Raw genomic sequence first — 20,840 nt, forward strand, 5'->3', positions numbered from 1 at the left:
GGAAAATCCCTTGCTTCTGTGGTCGGGCAGTCTGTACCTGCAAATATATTAATTTACTCAGTATGAGTCAATCATTCATAATTTTGAATAGTTCAAACATATTGACAGCCTATGTGCTTAAAGCTGTACTAAAATGTTTAGTTTGACAAGACACTTTTATATATGTTTGTGTGGGATTGTTGGAATCCTGAGCTGGAAACTGTATATATACAATATATGCCACCTTGAACCAGTAGCTTGGATCTTCATTGTATGGTTAACATGGTCTCACATATTTACATGCCTAAATATGAAATCAAAATCAGCAGACAAGGAGTCAGAGATAGGTGATTTGACTGTGAAGCTACGACTAACAGAAAACAACGATGACATGAATCCACCTAAAAAATGAAATGTGAAGGGGTCAGTCCTGGTGAATGAAATCATAGGAGTAGATGCCACACCACTGGAAGTTGAAAGTCCAGAGTACTCCTCCCATTGAAAATGGAAGGTGGTTCAAGATCAATTCACAGAATAAATAAACATGCAAAGGAGGACCTTAAGCAAGAGGGTTTTTGATGGCAGTGGTGGGTGTCTTGCCGTCTGCACCTCCTGGATTCTTTGTTGGATGTCCCTGCTTGTGGGGGTATCAACTGCTACAGAAGCAAGAGTGTCTGTGGCTGGTTGTTCCTCTGGCAGGGCCTCCCTTCCAGTGGCTGGTGCCAGTGTTGATGGGCCTGCTGTTGATGAGCCAAAGGGAGGAGAAGATTGCTGTTGAAAATCCCTGCTATGGGTTGTGTGCATGTCCATCAACAACCCTGTTAGGGCGGCCATGTTGGAACTATGGGCCTCCATCTGTTCATGCATGTCCTTATACATTTCCCTCTGTAGCTGCTTGATTTCCCAGAGTTTGGCCAACACCTGGCCCATCACGCCTTGGGACCCCTGATAGACCTCCAAAACATGTCTGATGGTGTCCTGGCTTCACTCTGCTGGACCACAGCATCCATCCCATGTACCCTACCCCCACAGGCCTGTACCCTAGGCACAGGATGTCTTCTCCAACTCGGTTCTGGAGCCTCAGTGTCCAAAGTGTTGAGCTGCTTCTCAGGATCCGGGACTTGGGGGCACAAGATTATGGAAACTGTGCTAGGTAAACATTTTGGGGTTGAATGGTTTCCTGTGATGTCGAGACAACAAGAATGGGAGGTGACATTGTGGGCACAGTGAGACTCACTGTTGCCATATGACAAGGCTACCCAGATGGGCGAGAACCATCGTCCACGTCTACAAAACCAGAAGTGTTGTCGTCACTGAGGGTTTAATCCAGGGGTGTACCGGTAGTCTGTTCTGTGAGCTCTGTGTGCCCAGCGGTGGACCCACCTGTTGATGACAAATGTACATTGTTACTGGTTGAATTGTGACATCTACCTCCAAAGGTTTTGTGTTACAATAAGCAGAGACCTTGGACAAAGCTTAGTTTTTTATATAATCCAATTTTGCCAAGTAACCATGGTATACGTGATTTAAAATGACATGTGTAAAGCATGCCAAACCGATTTGACTCAAGTAGCCGATGAGATGTGCAGATCAGGTGTGCTTTGGAAGATGGACTGAAAATGACATCTTACCACCAGTGCAGCCAACACAATGGAGAGGTAACATATGCCTTTGACCATTTGGTGGCCTGGTTGAGTAGAATGCAGGCAATCCCAGGACTTTGTTGTATATGTGACTGGAGTCATTATGTGCACAGTGCTGAGTGAATATGTTTGCTGACAATATCTGGTGATGCATCTTGAGGACCCAGGAATACTTGTGGTTCACACTGGGCAAGGTGTCATTCCTGTCCTCAGTAGTTTCTTCTTGGGTTAACAAGTCAAGATAGAGCTAGGTAGGCAGACACATGTCTGAGTTGAGCATGATCTCTATCTTGGTCACTTTCAGGTGAGTAAACTTCAATTTGGAGTTAGCAAACAAGGGTATTTGGTCAAGTGACCACTGGGCTGACGTTTGGAGTTACTGAAACAGGACCTCCTGGGAGTTGCAGTCAGATCACTACCTCTACTATATACACTATACAAATGGTATCCTCCTAGGTGAGTATACTTCCATTGAGAGTTCATAAACAGGGGTATTTAGACAAGTGTACACTGGGTTGGTATTTGGAATTAGAGAAACAGGGCCTCCTTGGAGTTGCATTCAGGTCACTCTCTCTGCTCCCCAACACTTGACAAATGTTTGGTATTGCATATCTGTATTGTGGCTTCATTAAGGTTTGGACACACATTTACATTTGGGACATACCATGAATCATGTGATGTGTTTTTGGTATTGTGAGATTTATGGCACCATTTGGACATATGGCATGTGATGGGCCTTGGTAGCCTTGATGTTGGATCCAGTTATAAAAATTGTCAGTGTTAAATCTCAGATACTCTGGGTATTGAATGTTGGTCAGGTACATGAACAAGACAGGGACAAAACAGAGCTGTGAGCATGCATGAAATGGCATTTGTTTGACAATTTTTGTGTTGTAACTTACCAGACTCCACTTCCCCAGGTATTCCTGTGAAGCCCTCAGAATGCAGGATGCCCAACACCTTCTCCTGCCAGAAAAAGAGTCTTAATGGGGTACAGGGAACAGACATTCCCCCTGAGGTCATTACACATCTCCCTAATGTCTTCCTTTGTGTGCAGGCTGGTGTCTACAGCATTCACTCTATTGACTATCCTCTACCAAATTTCCATTTTCCTATTGAGGGAAGTGTGCTGGACTTGGGCCCTGTATAATGACCCTGTGACCAGGAACTGTTGTGTCAGGATCTTGGATTATGTGATGTTGAATTACTTTGATGTCATATGTGATAATGCTCAAGCTGGTGACAGCAACCACTTCAATATTTGCCTATTCTACAGGACAATGTTTGGAAAATCCCTTGCTTCTGTGGTCGGGCGGTCTGTACCTGCAAATATATTCATTTACTCAGTATGAGTCAATCATTCATAATTTTGAATAGTTCAAACATATTGACAGCCTATGTGCTGAACGCTGTAATAAAATGTTTAGTTTGACAAGACACTTTTATATATGTGTTTGTGTGGGATTGTTGGAATCCTGAGCTGGAAACTGTATATACAATATATGCCACCTTGAACCAGTAGCTTGGATCTTCATTGTATGGTTAACATGGTCTCACATATTTACATGCCTAAATATGAAATCAAAATCAGCAGACAAAGAGTCAGAGATGGGTGATTTGACTGTGAAGCTACGACTAACAGAAATCAACGATGACATGAATCAACCAAAAAAATGAAATGTGAAGGGGTCAGTCATGGTGAATGAAATCATAGGAGTAGATGCCACACCACTGGAAGTTGAAAGTCCAGAGTACTCCTCCCATTGAAAATGGAAGGTGGTTCAAGATCAATTCACAGAATAAATAAACATGCAAAGGAGGACCTTAAGCAAGAGGGTTTTTGATGGCAGTGGTGGGTGTCTTGCCGTCTGCACCTCCTGGATTCTTTGTTGGATGTCCCCGCTTGTGGGGGTATCAACTGCTACAGAAGCAAGAGTGTCTGTGGCTGGTTGTTCCTCTGGCAGGGCCTCCCTTCCAGTGGCTGGTGCCAGTGTTGATGGGCCTGCTGTTGATGAGCCAAAGAGAGGGGAAGATTGCTGTTGAAAAGCCCTGCTATGGGTTGTGTGCATGTCCCTCAACAACCCTGTTAGGGAGGCCATGTTGGAACTATGGGCCTCCATCTGTTCATGCATGTCCTTATACATTTCCCTCTGTGGCTGCTTGATTTCCCACAGTTTGGCCAACACCTGGCCCATCATGCCTTGGGACTCCTGATAGACCTCCAAAACATGTCTGATGGTGTCCTGGCTGAGAGCAGCACCAGTGGCTTCACTCTGCTGGACCACAGCATCCATCCCATGTACCCTACCCCCACAGGCCTGTACCCTAGGCACAGGATGTCTTCTCCAACTCGGTTCTGGAGCCTCAGTGTCCAAAGTGTTGAGCTGCTTCTCAGGATCCGGGACTTGGGGGCACAAGATGATGGAAACTGTGCTAGGTAAACATTTTGGGGTTGAATGGTTTCCTGTGATGTCGAGACAACAAGGATGGGAGGTGAAATTGTGGGCACAGTGAGACTCACTGTTGCCATATGACAAGGCTACCCAGATGAGCGAGAACCATCCTCCACGTCTACAAAACCAGAAGTGTTGTTGTCACTGAGGGTTTCATCCAGGGGTGTACCGGTAGTCTGTTCTGTGAGCTCAGTGTGCCCAGTGGTGGACCCACCTGTTGATGACAAATGTACATTGTTACTGGTTGAATTGTGACATCTACCTCCAAAGGTTTTGTGTTACAATAAGCAGAGACCTTGGACAAAGCTTAGTTGTAGATAATCCAATTGTGCCAAGTAACTATGGTATACGTGATTTAAAATGACATGTGTAAAGCATGCCAAACCGATTTGACTCAAGTAGCCGATGAGATGTGCAGATCGGGTGTGCTTTGGAAGATGGACTGAAAATGACATCTTACCACCAGTGCAGCCAACAAAATGGAGAGGTAACATATGCCTTTGATCATTTGGTGGCCTGGTTGAGTAGAATGCAGGCAATCCCAGGACTTTGTTGCATATGCGACTGGAGTCATTATGTGCACAGTGCTGAGTGAATATGTTTGCTGACAATATCTGGTGATGCATCTTGAGGACCCAGGAATACTTGTGGTTCACACTGGGCAAGGTGTCATTCCTGTCCTCAGTAGTTTCTTCTTGGGTTAACAAGTCAAGATAGAGCTAGGTAGGCAGACACATGTCTGAGTTGAGCATGATCTCTATCTTGGTCACTCTCAGGTGAGTAAACTTCAATTTGTAGTTAGCAAACAAGGGTATTTGGTCAAGTGACCACTGGGCTGACGTTTGGAGTTACTGAAACAGGACCTCCTGGGAGTTGCAGTCAGATCACTACCTCTTCTATATACACTATACAAATGGTATCCTGCTAGGGTGAGTACACTTCCATTGAGAGTTCATAAACAGGGGTATTTAGGCAAGTGCACACTGGGTTGGTATTTGGAATTAGAGAAACAGGGCCTCCTTGGAGTTGCATTCAGGTCACTCTCTCTGCTCCCCAACACTTGACAAATGTTTTGTATTACATATCTGTATTGTGGCTGCATTAAGGTTTGGACATACATTTACATTTGGGACATACCATGAATCATGTGATGTGTTTTTGGTATTGTGCGATTTATGGCACCATTTGGACATATGGCATGTGATGGGCCTTGGTAGCCTTCATGTTGGATCCAGTTATAAACATTGTCAGTGTTAAATCTCAGATACTCTGGGTATTGAATGTTAGTCAGGTACATGAACAAGACAGTGGCAAAACAGAGCTGTGAGCATGCATGACATGGCATTTGTGTGACAATTTTTGTGTTGTAACTTACCAGACTCCACTTCCCCAGGTATTCCTGTGAAGCCCTCAGAATGCAGGATGCCCAACACCTTCTCCTGCCAGAAAAAGAGTCTTAATGGGGTACAGGGAACAGACATTCCCCCTGAGGTCATCACACATCTTCCTAATGTCTTCCTTTGTGTGCAGGCTGGTGTCTACAGCATTCACTCTATTGAAATTTCCAAATTTCCAAATCTACCAAATTTCCATTTTCCTATTGAGGGAAGTGTGCTGGACTTGGGCTCCAAACGATTGTGACTCTACTCTGATGATTTCATCCACCTTGACTCTCAACTCATTCTCTGAAAATCATGGGTTTTTGGGCCAAGACATGACTGAAAAATAAAGAGAGTGACAGCGACTAACTAAACAAGACAAGTGCATGTGGGGAAAACAATTAGACAATGTGTGTGAAAGATGTAAAATGGGATGTGGAAAAAGGGCTGCCTTCTTGCTTTGCTGCAGTGGAAATGCAAATGATTGTGGTCTGTGAAGCTGTGCATTTTATAGTGTGCTTTGCAGGTGTGTCCACTTGACCAATGTATGTCTGCTGTGTTGTTTTTGAATTCATCCAACATCTGCTTATCTGTTACTTTGCTGACCGCGGGCCACAGTGGCTGACTGCCATTGGCTGACTGCCACGAGGAGACCACCACAGTGACTGTGTATTTGTAATAGGCTTGGTGGCTGGCTGGAGATCTGCCATTTTTGTTTGGCAGATGGCAGTCCTGCCAGTATGAATTCTAATAAGGCAGTCTGGAGACCATCGGCAAAACGGTCTCTTTGGGACTCCAACATGGCGGTCTGGCGGTCCAACCGCCAAAATCATAATCAGGCCCTAAGTGTGGAAAACTTTCAACTTTATCCTCCTTAAATATGATGTAGTAGTATTCTTTTAATTATTTTTTTTAAAACAAAATGTGAGTACAGTGTTACTTCCTAGGTAGTATTGCTATCCTCTGTTATCTTTTTAAAAAATATATAGAAAAATATAAATCATTTTTCTTACTTATTACCATTACCTGTAGTGGCGACCTTCCCACTGGCCCCATTATGACTTTCCTTCCAGGCTGAATGGCGGGACCCCAAAAAAATGAATGAAATTTGTCAATGTATCTCTCTGACACTTGAAATTTGATAATCTTGGCTAAGATTTGTCTTCACAATGTTTCTAGCATATTTGATGCGCCTAATGACGTTAAGCTCATAGTCAACTCAAACAACAGTTAATGTGTTTGTAAAGCTGCACAATTATATTTATTTTTAGTAATCCTAAAATGACATTTCCATTTTTGATTCTATCTCTAATGTAGCTTTTAAATTATGCTTCTGAAAATGTTGTTTAAAACAGAATGTTACTAAACTAATCCAAGTAAGGTGTGATAGTTGATTTTATCGCGTCCATTATTAAATGGGGGTGCAATTTGTATTTTGCTGAGTAAATCAAATTATATATATAAATTTTGTAGGCTACCATTATGTCAATGAGATATTAATTGGTGAAAGGCTGTAGAAAGAACAACAGGTCCTTTTTTACAATTGCCTGAACAGGTGAGCAGGAGCGTCCTTCCATGTTGTTGAACACACCTTCAACACAGATCTGTGCAGACATACCAACTTTAAAAAAATGTTTACTTTGTGAGGAGGGTGTGGGGCCTTGAAGGGGTGTGGCTTAGTGCTGAGAACAGTGGAGGCACTTTACTACCTCCAGGCATACAACCCCCCTCGCCCTATATGCCAACACCAAAAGCAAAGCTGTTGAGACTGCCACTGATGTGCTGAGGAGGTTTCACTTTTTATAATGGATATCAGATGTGCAGAACCCCAAAACAATTAGCTGGAAACCTGCTCTCTGCAGGGGGTTCCAGCTAATTGTTTGCACACTGTCGCCTGGTGAACTTGCAAAGGCAGCCAATATTGTGTGACACGTGGTGGCGCTGTATGAGTTGGCAGGTCTGTCTGTGTTTATCCTGTTGTGGTTGATGCCACCATTTCTGAATGACGAGCCATAGCATAGGCCCGAGTCTCCAGAAACCTCAGGGCATGAGATATACCCACTTGAAGCGACTTACATCCTTATACTCCATGCCCCTACTCCAGGATGTAGCATTATTTTCCTGTCCACTGAGACTCACTTTTCTGACCTCGTAGACACTGCCCCTCTGCAGTACAATTTATTGATACAATGTACTGGAGATTTCATATATGTTTTGTTTATTTTAGGTGCACATGAACACTACTGTGTGGAAAAATAAGAGTTCTGGCTTGTTATTGGGTTGTGTGTTCAGTTTTGGGATTGCATCAATATTTCACTTGCACATTGAATTATGTTACAATTTTCAGTATGTATTGTATTTTGTGTAAATCTTATCCTTTGATGACATTTTGTCATGTAAATATATTTATATTTGTTCTGATATTATTCAAGTGCTGTGCGTTCACACCTGACTGGGCATTCATATCCTGATTACAGCTGCTACAGATGAGTTGGACTATACCTCAATTTACACTTCAGCACTTCCCATGAGCTAGACATTGAGTGGCATATTTAAGAGTCCCTAGCACCACCAGAGCTTTTTGTGATGCTTTGGTGGTGCAATGCCCTGTGCCATATTTACAAGGTGGTGTTAAGCCGCTTTTTGAGGCTTAACGCCACCTCGCAAATACTGTGCTTTCAAATGCAGCCCTTTGCGTGGAAGGAGAGTGCAGTGGGGAGTGCCACAGCAACACCCATTGCATTTCGACGCTGCCGCAGGTTTACGAGATTTACGTAAACTTGAGGCAGCGTCAAAATCTAACGCTACCCCAGGGGTGGCATTAGCAAGGCGTAAAGAGGAGGAATACATTTATTTCTCCTGAAAATTCTGCAGCATGCATAGAAAGATCAAAATGCCAGACATGATTGTTTATGTACGGGAAGGTGTCCCATCCTGCACTTAAACTATCATTTCAAAATGACACTTTGGCATTATGCAGCACACACAGAAGTTGCCAAATCGCCTTTAGTGATTGTTTATATGCAGGAAGGGACACCTTCCCACATATAAACAATCAAACTCATCAACGCAGACAGCCTTGCACGGTGGTGCAAGGATTTTTGCATTGGTGCTAGGCAGCTCAATTTTGCACCAGCGCAGGGGACAACACAGGGGTGCACCTTATTCAATTTAATATGGCCCATCCCTGTGGTGTGAAAATGACGGGACGTGGTGCTACCAATTTTGGCACAGCGTCACGCTACGTCATTTTCTGTTAAATATGGACCTTCCTCTTTGACTTGGAGAGTGAATGTGACTTTGTGAGCACAACTTCCATCATAATAAGAATCCAGTGTCCTGGTCACAAGAGAACACCACCAGTTATAGCAGAGAAAAAGCCTAAAACACCCACAAAGTCCCAATGTAAGAGATAAAAAGCCTAGAAGAACACAACACCCATGATCCTCAGCAGAATATATTCAGACCATCTCACCTTCACTTTACAACCAAAAACACATTTATGTCATTGAAACATGAACATGTATCTTCAACATCTTCAAAATTCAGATTTTAAACAGGAAGGGTGGGTAGAAAATCATGATTTTATTAAAGACACAGAATTAAATACTTAGGGCCTGATTTAGTGTTTGGTGGCTGGATTACTCCATCACAAACATGACGTATATCCCATCCAAAGTATTCCAATCCCCAGAGGATATAATGGGATCAAAATAAGGAAGACGTGATGTCCGTCACATTTGTGATGGAGTAATCCCCTCAACCAAACTCTAAATCAGGCCATTGGCGTTTAATTACAAGTATGACAGTGCTAAGACTGCCATACTCACAGTGGCGGTCCGACCACCACAATCTTGGCAGTCCGACCACTAGATTACAATGCTGATGGTCAGACCACCAGGCGACCACTGCCACCACCAGGATCATGGATCCTGATGGGTTGACAACGGTGCAAGTCATAGTCAACCAAGGTGGAGCTGATGTCATCACTGCCACGTTGATCATGACTTGCCTTTCCAGCAGCCATTTCATGGTGGGTCACCGCCATGTAAAATCTGGCAGAAAGAGGGGTCGGGGCCACAGGGCCCCCGTCAGCACACTTGGAATGCGCACTGTCTGCCCTGGCAGACGGTGCACATTCTGAGTATGCTGTTGGCACTGACAGTGTGGCCGCATTGGTCGTGGCTCTCCCTGAGAGCCAAAGCCAATGCTGCCACACTGTTGGTGCTGGGCGGGTTGGCTAGGAACTCGTAATACGGCAGTCCCTCAACCATCATAGTGGCAGTCTGACGATCGGACAGCCCCACTCATATATAGAGCCTTAGTCATATTACCAAATAATCTAACTAAAAAAAAACGAAAATTTCAGTTAGAGTACTTATGTTGTGCGTGAGCAGCAACAAAGAAGGAAGATGGTTGCTTGATTCAGGATTATATAGTGGATTAGAATGTTGTTAAGATTCCTGTTTTAAGTGTAATGTTCTAGTTGCTGCTGTCTGAGTGGCAATAAAGAGGTATACATAATATCGGCCTCTGTGCTTTGCCATAAAATTGAACTGTTGAAAGCATCTGGAAGTTCAAGTGAGAAAAGTAGTATGTTTGTCTGAAACAAATGACATCATAACATCAAAATCTATGAGAACAGTTTTTTCGTACTCACCAGCGATGGGTTCTCTCCAACGTTTGCTACAGTCATAAAATCATTAGGACTTGGATAGACATTTCATTGGCTCAGGGAGTCGAAGAAAAACAACTCATATACTTGATCCACATTGCATGCTATAAAAAAGCTCAAGCCCTTTCTTTTTTCTTTTTATTAGTTGACCAGTAAGATATAGCAGTTGCAATAAATAGAAAAGTTGTATATTTATGAGGATGAATGAACCACTCTGATTCATGACACTTACACAGAGTATTATGCCAGTGATGTAGTGTCCCAGCCTTGTACCGTCAGAGCCATAATGTTTAAAGAAAGAGAAGAAGCAGAATAAACTGTGTTTATAGGAACAAAACCCCTTTCACCACCTTTACCTGCAACCAGTGTTGTACTATAGAAAATATAATTTTGCCGTATTGGGGTTGTGATACATATAATGTGAACTCAGCGACGTAGAAAAAGAGGTCTCACAATTAGACCCAGAAGTGACACTCTATACTGTGTGATGAAACACCTTCCAGAGGTTGTAAGTTACGTTTTCCCTTCAAGGCTTGTATAATAATGTCCCAAGAGCCCAGGGGACACCATTATTATATGGTCGGCACCATGCTGTTAATATGGTTCATTCTGCTTTTGGCTATAGTAAAACATCTTGCAGCCATCCTTACACTTTGAGGGCCCTCTTAGCTTTCCAGTTCATAGATATATTGGTCCTAGCAATTATCTATGCCATATCAATAAATCTATTCATGTGTTTTTTGGGATTGGATTCTGCAGACCAGTCCCAGTAAACATTGATTGGGTGCCAAAGACATTTCTGAATCCATAATAATATTCACTATGTCTCTCCAGTATACCTGAATATGACATCATTCCCAGGCCATATGACACAATTTAGTAGCCACCTGCTGACCACCTGGACAGAAGTTATCCACTCCTACTACATTTGTGAAATTATATAAGGAGACAAGTATGTGGCATTTCTAGTAACAGATTTGGCATGCTTCAAGGCTTTCATCCAATCTGTATCATATATCTCCACTAGGGGTAGGAGGAACTTGTGGAGTTGAACTCCAAGGAATTACGCAGTTATAGAAAAACTCCATGAGATTCAGCGGTGTTCCACCCTCCCTTAATCACAAGGGGCATCATTCAACTGAGCTAGGATGTAACCTCTCCAATAATCAACAAATGAGGTTAGAGCACCAAGAGTCTGCTTGAGTGCTGGCACCATGCTCAGTGGCATTCCTTTCCTCTCCCAAACCTCAATGGACATTTCACAAGCATTAAATAAAGCTACCTTCCACACTGCAGATGCTGCCAAACAAGTAGCTTTCAAACCAGCCACACTAAACTGTCCCTAAGCAACCAACCACCATTTCAAAGCAGCCAAAATGGAAAGAACCACAGGAGATGATGCACTCCTGACAGAGGCACACCCTGGATGGCATTTGTCAGCAGATCTTGCCTTTAAGCAATGCAGGGTGAAGTCTAAATCCATTCAGATATAGCAGTGCTATGTTTCTTGGAACAGAGCACTCGCCAACACCGTGCAAGCTTCCTAATTGCTGTGGATGTGGTGTCAGCTTATTGAGACAGGACAAGTAGATCTAATCATCCAATAAGAAACCGGTATTGTGTATGTGTGTCATATGACCCACCTACTACCAGAATCTAAGTGCCATGCCTGAGGTACCTGGACCACTCTTTGTCCTTGCAACCAATGAACAAGAGGCAAGGTTTTACCAACCCAAAGACAAAAGTTTAGTTTCCCTGTTTAAACTACCCCTTTAGTGACAAAGCCATGCCTCTGGGACAGGATTCCCAACTACACTTATGAAGTCACATCCCTTTCAGAAACCACCCACCTTTTCCATCCTAGTTAAAGCCCTGCAACTTTATAGCGCCTACAGATTCAGGGCCCATTCCATGAACATTGAGACAGGTCTATGGAACCCAGCAGTTGCAATCACTGTTCGTTGCCAAGTGTCTGCCTTCGATTCCGACGGTTAGGCTACCACTATCCTATTTTACTCATGTTAAATGGCGTCCTGTAAACTCCCCCATGAGGCAGTGGCAGAGTTTTTGCTGAACTCTGTGCTCCATGCTGAGCACGGAGTGGGAAAGCACCTCTAACTCTACCGGTGGAGTAGAGATTTATCACCCACCTTTAATCCCCACTCCCATGCATTCCTCCCAGCTCCATCCTCCCCCAGTAATACCACACTAGAAAGCTGGTGATAGTAATGCACACAGAATGGACACCATGTGTAAACCAGTCCCCAATGTGAGTATCGTTGATAACACAACCGATATACCTTGCTCCGTAGGTACATAGTGCCAGGTCACTTTAGCAGCCCTATAAAATGCATAGTGAGCCATGAATGACCCTGCACCAAGATTAAATTGCTTCCTAATTATGTTAAACGGTGCATATATATATATATATATATATATATATATATATATATATATATATATATATATATTTGTGCATATATATATATATGTAATTCACAAACAAATCCCCCACAGTATGTATACCTGCCTTAGACTATATCCACCTATTGAATACCTGGACAAGAGAACCAAACTTTGGGAAACTCCACAGGCGCACCTCTAGTTCATAAAGGTTAGTCCCACCCAGTTGACATGCGTATGTACGCCAGCAATGTTTAAACACTCTGATCTCCTTTGGTAGTCCTGCAATAGGTTGGGTAGTATCCAACATTACTTGAAGCAGAGAGGAACCACAGAGGTAGGATGTGATTTGAATTATACCCTTCTCATTTTGGGCACCTACCTGTCTGGCCAACCAAACCACTTGTGTGAACAGATAACTTATTTCCATTGAGGGTAGACTCATGCCTCCTAAACTCAATAACATCATTTTCTCCACGGGCAAGCTTTCAGTTTGTTAGCTCAGACTAGAACCAGCAAGAACCCCTTCATCTATTAGGAAAAACAAACATTTTGAGATTATGAGGAGCACCTGAATAAAAAGAATAGACGTAGCAACACCAACAAGGACCACCCTGTCAATTGGTAAAAGGTTAAACCCCTTTGAAAAAGTCATAGAAGAACGTATTGAAGTGACCTCCCTCCCTAAATAACATTTTAACAACTGTTCATCCTCATGGTATAGCCATACCTCAAGCTATTGACAAATAACAGTGGACCAGGTTATCTTATTATGCATGCCAACCAGGGGCAGTCCATGGAAAAAAGTATGTACAGGGAAAAGAGTACACTTACTCCAATTCACCTACAGACTCAAGGCCTCCCCACAAACTGTTGATAGGAACACTACATATAGAAAGCTATTACTTGGGTCTCTGAGGTATAATTAAGCATCATCAGCATATACGTATGCAGTTTAAGCTCCTCATTATGAGTTTAGCGGGCGGAAAAGGCTACCCGCCAAATTTCTGTGGTCAGGTTACAGCCAGTGTAGTCCCCTTCCCGTGGCCCCTACTTAGAGTTTTCCACTGGGTCAGAGGGCTCCCATGGAGTCCCCTGCAGCCCGTCTCCACCAGCTTTTACATGGCGGTGATACCGCCATGTAAAAGCTGGCAGAGATGGGACTCGTAATCCCCAGGTCAGCACCGCTTGGATCGCTGCCCTGGTGGATCAGGACCACCAGCACCGCCAGACCGATGACAAGTGGTGATCTGGCAGTGCTTGCGGTCCAGTGATAGTGTAACCGCCAGGGTCGTAATGTGGCTGCCGGACCCCCACATTGGCGGTGGTCTAACCACCACAGCAGCCCTGGAGGTCTAAAGGCTGCCACAGTCGTAATGGCCACCTAAGAGGTACTGATGGAAATGGGGTCTTTGGTTGGCAGTCAGGTTACCCCCTGTCCAAGCAAGGGCCCTCACTCTAGTCAGGGTAAAGGAGAATTACACTCAGTTAACCCCCACTCACCTCTTTGGCACAAGCAGGCAGGCTTAACTCAGAGAAAATGTATCAAGTATTTGTACCAACACACACAGTATTTCAGTGAACCACTACAAAAGACACAACACAGGTTTAGAAAAATAATAAATATTTTATCTAAATAATCACAACCAAATACAATAAAAATCCACACGACACAATAAAAAATATGATTTTAGCACTTAAAAACAAAAAAACAGTGCATAGAAGCACAAGTGCTGCAAGTTGGTATTAAGCAGTGTTGTGACGGAGACATTTCCCACAATAAGATGCCACTGGCACCATTTACAGAGTCGTATGGACCCCAGGTACAGTTCCTTTGTGAACAAGTAGAAAACAGGCCTGTGCATGGAGTCGGGGAGCAAGGAGTCACTGGATCCGACGTAGCATCTGTTCCAGTGCTACGGGACAGAGGAGCAGAGGCGTCACTGAGAGGCATTGGGTCCTTACTGCAGAGTGGTGGAGGTGAGGTGGCGGCAGTTGCGAGGTGTTGGTCCCTTGGTACCTTCGGCAGATACGAAGTCCGGTGAAATCACAATGCTGCGGGGTGACCTCATGGGGTCGTGCTCAAGTCATGGGGTAACAGGTGCTGTGATGGAGTCGTGTGTCACGAACATCGGTGCTACATCACTGATCTCAGCGAAGTCATGCCGGATCAGCGGCTGTGGCGATGCGAGGCCTGCGGAGTTGTTGATATTGTCACAGTTCTGCGAGGTCCACAGCTTCCAGTGCAGACGGGATCGCTGTTCCATGCAGCGGCGTCCTTAGCAAAGTTGCATGGTGTTGTCTGGCATCGTTTCACAGGATTGCTCCAGAAATTCACTTCCAGGGTCCCAGGAACTGGAATGGCACCCTCTGACAAGCTAGAGACCACAGCATGTAGACTCAAAACTGGATGTTGAAGCCTTTGCTGTCCCTGAGGCATCACAACATGAGGCACACTCTACTCCAAGGCCTTGGAGATACCTCTCAAGCAGGAATGCACAACAAAGTCCAGTCTTTGTCCCCTTTCACAGGCAGAAGCAGCAACTGTAGGATAGCCCAACAAAGCACATTCACAGGTGGGGCAGCATTTCTCCTTAGCTCTTTAGCTCTTCTCCTTGGTAGAGATTCCTCTTGATTCCAGAAGTGATCTAAAGTCTGGGGTTTTGTGTCCAATACTTATACCCCTTTCTGCCTTTGAAGTAGGCAAATTTCAAAGGGGAGTCTCTGTTGTTTACAGAATCCTGCCTTGCCCATGTCAGGACGCAGACACACACCAAGGGGTTGGAGACTGCACTGTGTGAGGACAGGCATAGTCCATTCAGGTGTAAGTGACCACTCCTCCCTCCACTCTAGCTCAGATTGTTCATCAGGTTATGCAGGTAGCAACCCAATTCCCTTTGTGTCACTGTCTGGAGGAGATTCACAAACAGCCCAACTGTCAGTCTGACCCAGACAGGGAATCCACTAACACAAACAAGCAGAGACACAGAATGATTAAAGCAAGAGCATGCCTAATTTCCAAAAGTGGGCAAACTTGCCAAGTCGAATGTACAGTTTAAAACTGCACACACAGACACTGCAATGGTAGGTCTGAGCCATGTTAACAGGGCAACTAATTAGGGTGGCACAACAAGTGCTGCAGACCCACTAGTAGCATTTGATTTACAGGCCCTGGGCACCTCTATTTCACTTTACTAGGGATTAACTAGTAAATCAAATATTCCAATCATGGAAAAGTCATTTAGACATATAATTTACACAGGAGCACCTGCACTGGTCAGCAGCGGTAAAGTGCCCGGAGTCCAACACACAGTCAAAACATGGGAAGCAGAGGCAAAAAGACCAGAGAGACCACTCCAAGTATACCAGGTCTAACAATTACCACAAAACTGTCCAGGTCACTTCCTAATGATTTGTATGAGTTCCACAGAGATAAGGTGTGTTTCATGCATGTATTCCACCTGTACCTTTCGACAGCACAGAATACTAAACACTCCTTGGTTTTTCAATGTGCACCAAACCCCTTGACATTACAGGTTATACACCACAGCATATTGAATATTGTTAGAAATGGGGTCTCAGTTGGCAGTTGGTTTGCACCCTGTCCAAGTAGGGACCCTCACTCTAGTCAGGATAAGGGAGATAACTAGCTCAGATAAAACCTGCTCACCCCCTTGGTGGCTTGGCACGAGCAGTCAGGGTTATCTTCGAAGCAATTTGTAAAGCATTTGCACATAACACACAGTAATACAGTGAAAACACTACAAAAGGACACCACACCAGTTTTAAACAAATAGCCAATATTTATCTGTGTGACACAAGACAAAAATTAGAAAAATCTAACATACATTAATAAAGAAGTCAATAGCTTTGTTTGGGGCTATCACCGCATCATGAACAATAAATCTAAAGTTCAGGTTGTCCGTGGCGTCCCAGGCCAGCTACAGTGTCAGGAAGACCTGCAAACAGTACCTTGGAAATGTAGGGTGTCCTGATCCTCGTGATGAGATCTGGAGTGTTGCGTCACTAGCGTTGCAGGTATCAGTTTCGGAGGTCAGTGCGGGGGTGTTCGGGTGTTAAAGTCACATGCATTGCAGATCGAACTCCAGGCTGATGACGAAGTCAGTAGCGCTGGTGTTGACTGCGTCGGGGCTGCAGTGTGAAGCATGAAGATGTGACATGCGGTGCCCAAGATTATGGTGCAGGCAGCGGCTTGGTGACGGCATCCTGCGCCATCAGTAAGACCAGGGCTGCGGTGTGAAGCAGGGCGGTGGGACGTGTGGTGTCTCCAGGTCACAGTGAAGGCAGTACCGTTGTCGTTGCTGAAGCGCTGTAGTTGGTAGGCCAAAAGTGGCGGTGCGGCACAGGGTGGGCTCTGTGCAGTGCCCTTGGGTCACGGGCATCTGTTGTCAATGCTGGAGTTGATGGTACTACGTTGGTGGACTGAAGCTGTGATGCGGGACGGTGCATTGTGTACTTTACGAGCGGTGTCCTCAGGCCACTGTGCAGTCATCAGCAATGGTGTCAGTATTGAGCGTTGTCATAGGGAATGTCAAGGTTGCAGTGTGAGCAAGGTGATGCAGAGTTCAGAGCCCATAGGTCATGGTGCAAGCAGCGGGCCGGTGACGATGTCAGGTGGCGACGTCAGTGAGACCAGGATTGCGGTGTGACATGAGGCACAGTTCCGTGCGACGTCATCAGGTCATGGTGCAGGCAGCAGCATTGTTGACAGCGTCACAGTGTTTTTTTCTTCTGTTGCAGCAGAAAACACATGGGTGGTCATTACAACCCTGGCGGTCGGTGTTAAAGCGGCAGTAAGACCGCACAGGCCGGCGGTAAAAAAAATTGAACTATGACTGTGGCCGAAACCGCCAACATAGATAGCCACTTTAACACTCCGACCGCCACGGTGGTACAAACAAACAGCATGGCGGTCACCGCCAACAGACAGGAGGAGGACAATGTACCGCCCACAGAATTACAACCCACCAATCTGCCACCTTTTCCGGGGCGGATTCACCGCGAACAAAAACACAGCGGAAACAGGACTTCTAAGGGAAAACGCTCACCTCTGCACATCCCACGAGGAACCAGGATGCCATGGAACTAGAGCTCCAGATTTTTCCAGCCTTTATCTTCCTGCTCCTCTACCAGGAGCACGAATGCCGGCGGCGAAGACCACGGTGAGTACTGCACCTACGACACAGGGGAGGGAAAAAACAGTGACACACACACGCAACACCCCCACCCCCACCCTCACCCACTACAACACACACGCTAATACATCATGATACATCACAGATACAGCTCCCCAACCCCCCCTGGAAGAATGCAAGGACAAAAGGAAATGAGTCAAAAAATTGTGATATATTCAATTACATACATCCAACATATTTACAAATATATACATTTATACTATATACAATTAAATACACCAAGAACACAAGTCCAAGGGAGTCCACCATCATAGTCCGTGGATCACTGGGCCCAAAAGGCATGGACGAGGCCCACACAAGATACCCGAACAAGATGGAGAGAACACTGCAGGGGCATCAGATAGAAATAAAACAGGCACCTCAAGGGGAAGGGAAAGGGTGGGCTCCTCAGCCGGTTGAGTGCACGACGCCAAATCCACGAGGGGGTCCCATGCCCACTGTTCAATCCTGGGGAGTGCAAAGCCACAGTCTCTCAAGTCTCTACAGTGGGTGGTTTGCCCACTGCCATATCCTGGGGAGTGCAAAGCCACAGTCTCTCAAGTCTCTACAGTGGGTGGGTTGCCCACTGTTCAATCCTGGGGAGTGCAAAGCCACAGTCTCTGAAGTCTCTACAGTGGATGGGTTGCCCACTGTTCAATCCTGGGGAGTACAAAGCCACAGTCTCTCAAGTCTCTACAGTGGGTGGTTTGCCCACTGACATATCCTGGGGAGTGCAAAGCCACAGTCTTTCAAGTCTCTACAGTGGGTGGGTTGCCCACTGTTCAGTCCTGGGGAGTGAAAAGCCACAGTCTCTCAAGTCTCTACAGTGGGTGGGTTGCCCACTGCTCAAACCTGGGGAGTGCAAAGCCACAGTCTCTCAAGTCTCTACAGTGGGTGGTTTGCCCACTGCTATATCCTGGGGAGTGCAAAGCCACAGTATCTCAAGTGGATGTCAATCTCCACTGGTTCTGGAAGGGGCCTTGTGCCCAGAGTGCTTCATCCTGCCAAGGACTGAGGTAGTGGATAACAGTCTCCACTGGTTCTGGAGGGGTCTTTGTGCCCAGAGTGCTTCATCCTGCCAAGGACTGAGGTAGTGGATGTCAATCTCCACTGGTTCTGGAAGAGGCTTTTTGCCCACCTCCCCAACCCACAAACCTACAATGCCGCTGAATCAGCTGAATGAGAGTGTACTCACCCCCTAGTGGCTGCTGTGATGCCTCAAGCGCCCATCCAACTCCGGGTACACCACCGCCAGGATCCGGAACATCAGGGGGGTCATGGTGCGACGGGCACCCCTCCCACGTTGGGAGGCCATCCCCAGCTGAACCTCCGCCCGTCTTCTTGCTCCAGCAGCGAATGCCCTCCTATCTTTTCCGGCAGTGGGTGCTCCGTCTGTGGTAGACCCCCAGGGTCCGGACGTCCTTGGCGATGGCACGCCAAATATCCTTCTTCTGGTGGGCGCTGACCTGCAGGAATTGTACAGGGGAAAAAGAGAAGTTATTACCAACTGCACCGTCACAGTCATTGGTCCGCATCCCTACCCTTGCCATGTGGCACATGCACTCACCGTCGTTTCATGCACGCCTCATTCTCCCCCCCCTATCTTTCATCCACACCACTCCACACAGGCATTGCCCATACAGCATGCTCCCGGTGTACTTACCTGTTTGTCTGGAGGACCGCAGAGTAGCGTGTACTGGGGGAGGACCACATCCACGTGTTTATCCAACTTCTCAGTGCAGAAGGCAGGGGCCCTTTCCCCAGACTCACCAGCCATTGTCTCTTCCAGACTGAGGTCATAGCAGCACTTGCAGTGTGGGTCCTCTCCTGTCGAATATCAGGTATCGAGTGATTGAACAGATAGAAAATGGCGATCACGTCCACGGCGGTGCGTACCATCACCACCGGCGTACATCGTCATTGACTCCTGGGACCCATAGGGTCCAATGTTAACCAATGCAGAATTGCGCCGCGGTCTTCGACCGCCTACCGCGACGGTGTACAACGCCAGCGAAGTTACCTCATATCCCATTGCCCCACTTTACAGGTCAGCCAGCCGCCATTTCAGGGGCACACATGGCTTTATTTTTAACTGCATCACACATACCTAGGCCTTGGCTCAACACTCATACAGGCAAATTTCGGTTTATGAATAGTTTTCTGAGTAAGCTGTGTTTACGTACCTCAGAGTTGGTTGACTGTGTGCTCCCTGTTCTCCTCCATAGGCACCGTCCGCTGGGGCATGTGAGGAGATGGTGGCATCCTCCGGTGTACAGACCGCTGGTGGACCTGTCGACAATAGAGGAAAGACATGTGATCATCACCTACAGGCTTGATCGTGCCATAATCCTGGAACTGTGTGCCCAGTTAGAGCCAGACCTTATGTCAGCTATCCGCCATCCCACAGGAATCCCCCTCAAGTGCAGGTGCTGTCAGTACTCCATTTCCTTGCAAGTGGGTCATTTCAAACAACAGTGGCCATAGCATCAGGGAGGTCCCCGTCTATGTTTTCCAACGTGTAGTCCAGAGTGTTGTCTGCCCTGTTGAAACACATGCGGAGCTACATCGTTTTCCCTCAGGTGGAGGATTTGCCTACAGTGAAAGGTGACTTCTATTCCCTGGGACATATCCCCAACATCATAGGTGCCATTGATGGGACACATGTGGCCTTGGTCCCCCCCGCAGGAGTGGACAGGTGTATAGAAACCGGAAGAGTTACCATTCGATGAATGTGCAGATGGTGTGTTTGGTGGACCAGTACATCTCCCAAGTTAATGCCAAATTTCCTGGCTCAGTGCATGATGCTTACATCCTGCGGAATAGCAGCATCCCTTATGTGATGGAGCAACTCCAGAGGCACCGTGTGTGGCTATTCGGTGAGCACCTGTAACCAAATCAGTGGGAATAGTTTTCTGGGTCTGGGGATATCACTAAGAGTTAGTGTGTGTCTAACAGTTGTCCCTCACCATTTGCAGGTGACTCTGGTTACCTCAACCTGTCATGGCTACTGACCCCAGTGAGGAATCCTAGGACAAGGGCAGAGGAATGCTACAATGAGGCCCATGGGTGAACTAGGAGGATTATAGAGCGGACCTTCGGCCTCCTGAAGGCCA

This window comes from Pleurodeles waltl, chromosome 6 (assembly GCF_031143425.1).
Source record: "Pleurodeles waltl isolate 20211129_DDA chromosome 6, aPleWal1.hap1.20221129, whole genome shotgun sequence".
In the NCBI taxonomy this organism is placed as follows: Eukaryota; Metazoa; Chordata; class Amphibia; order Caudata; family Salamandridae; genus Pleurodeles; species Pleurodeles waltl.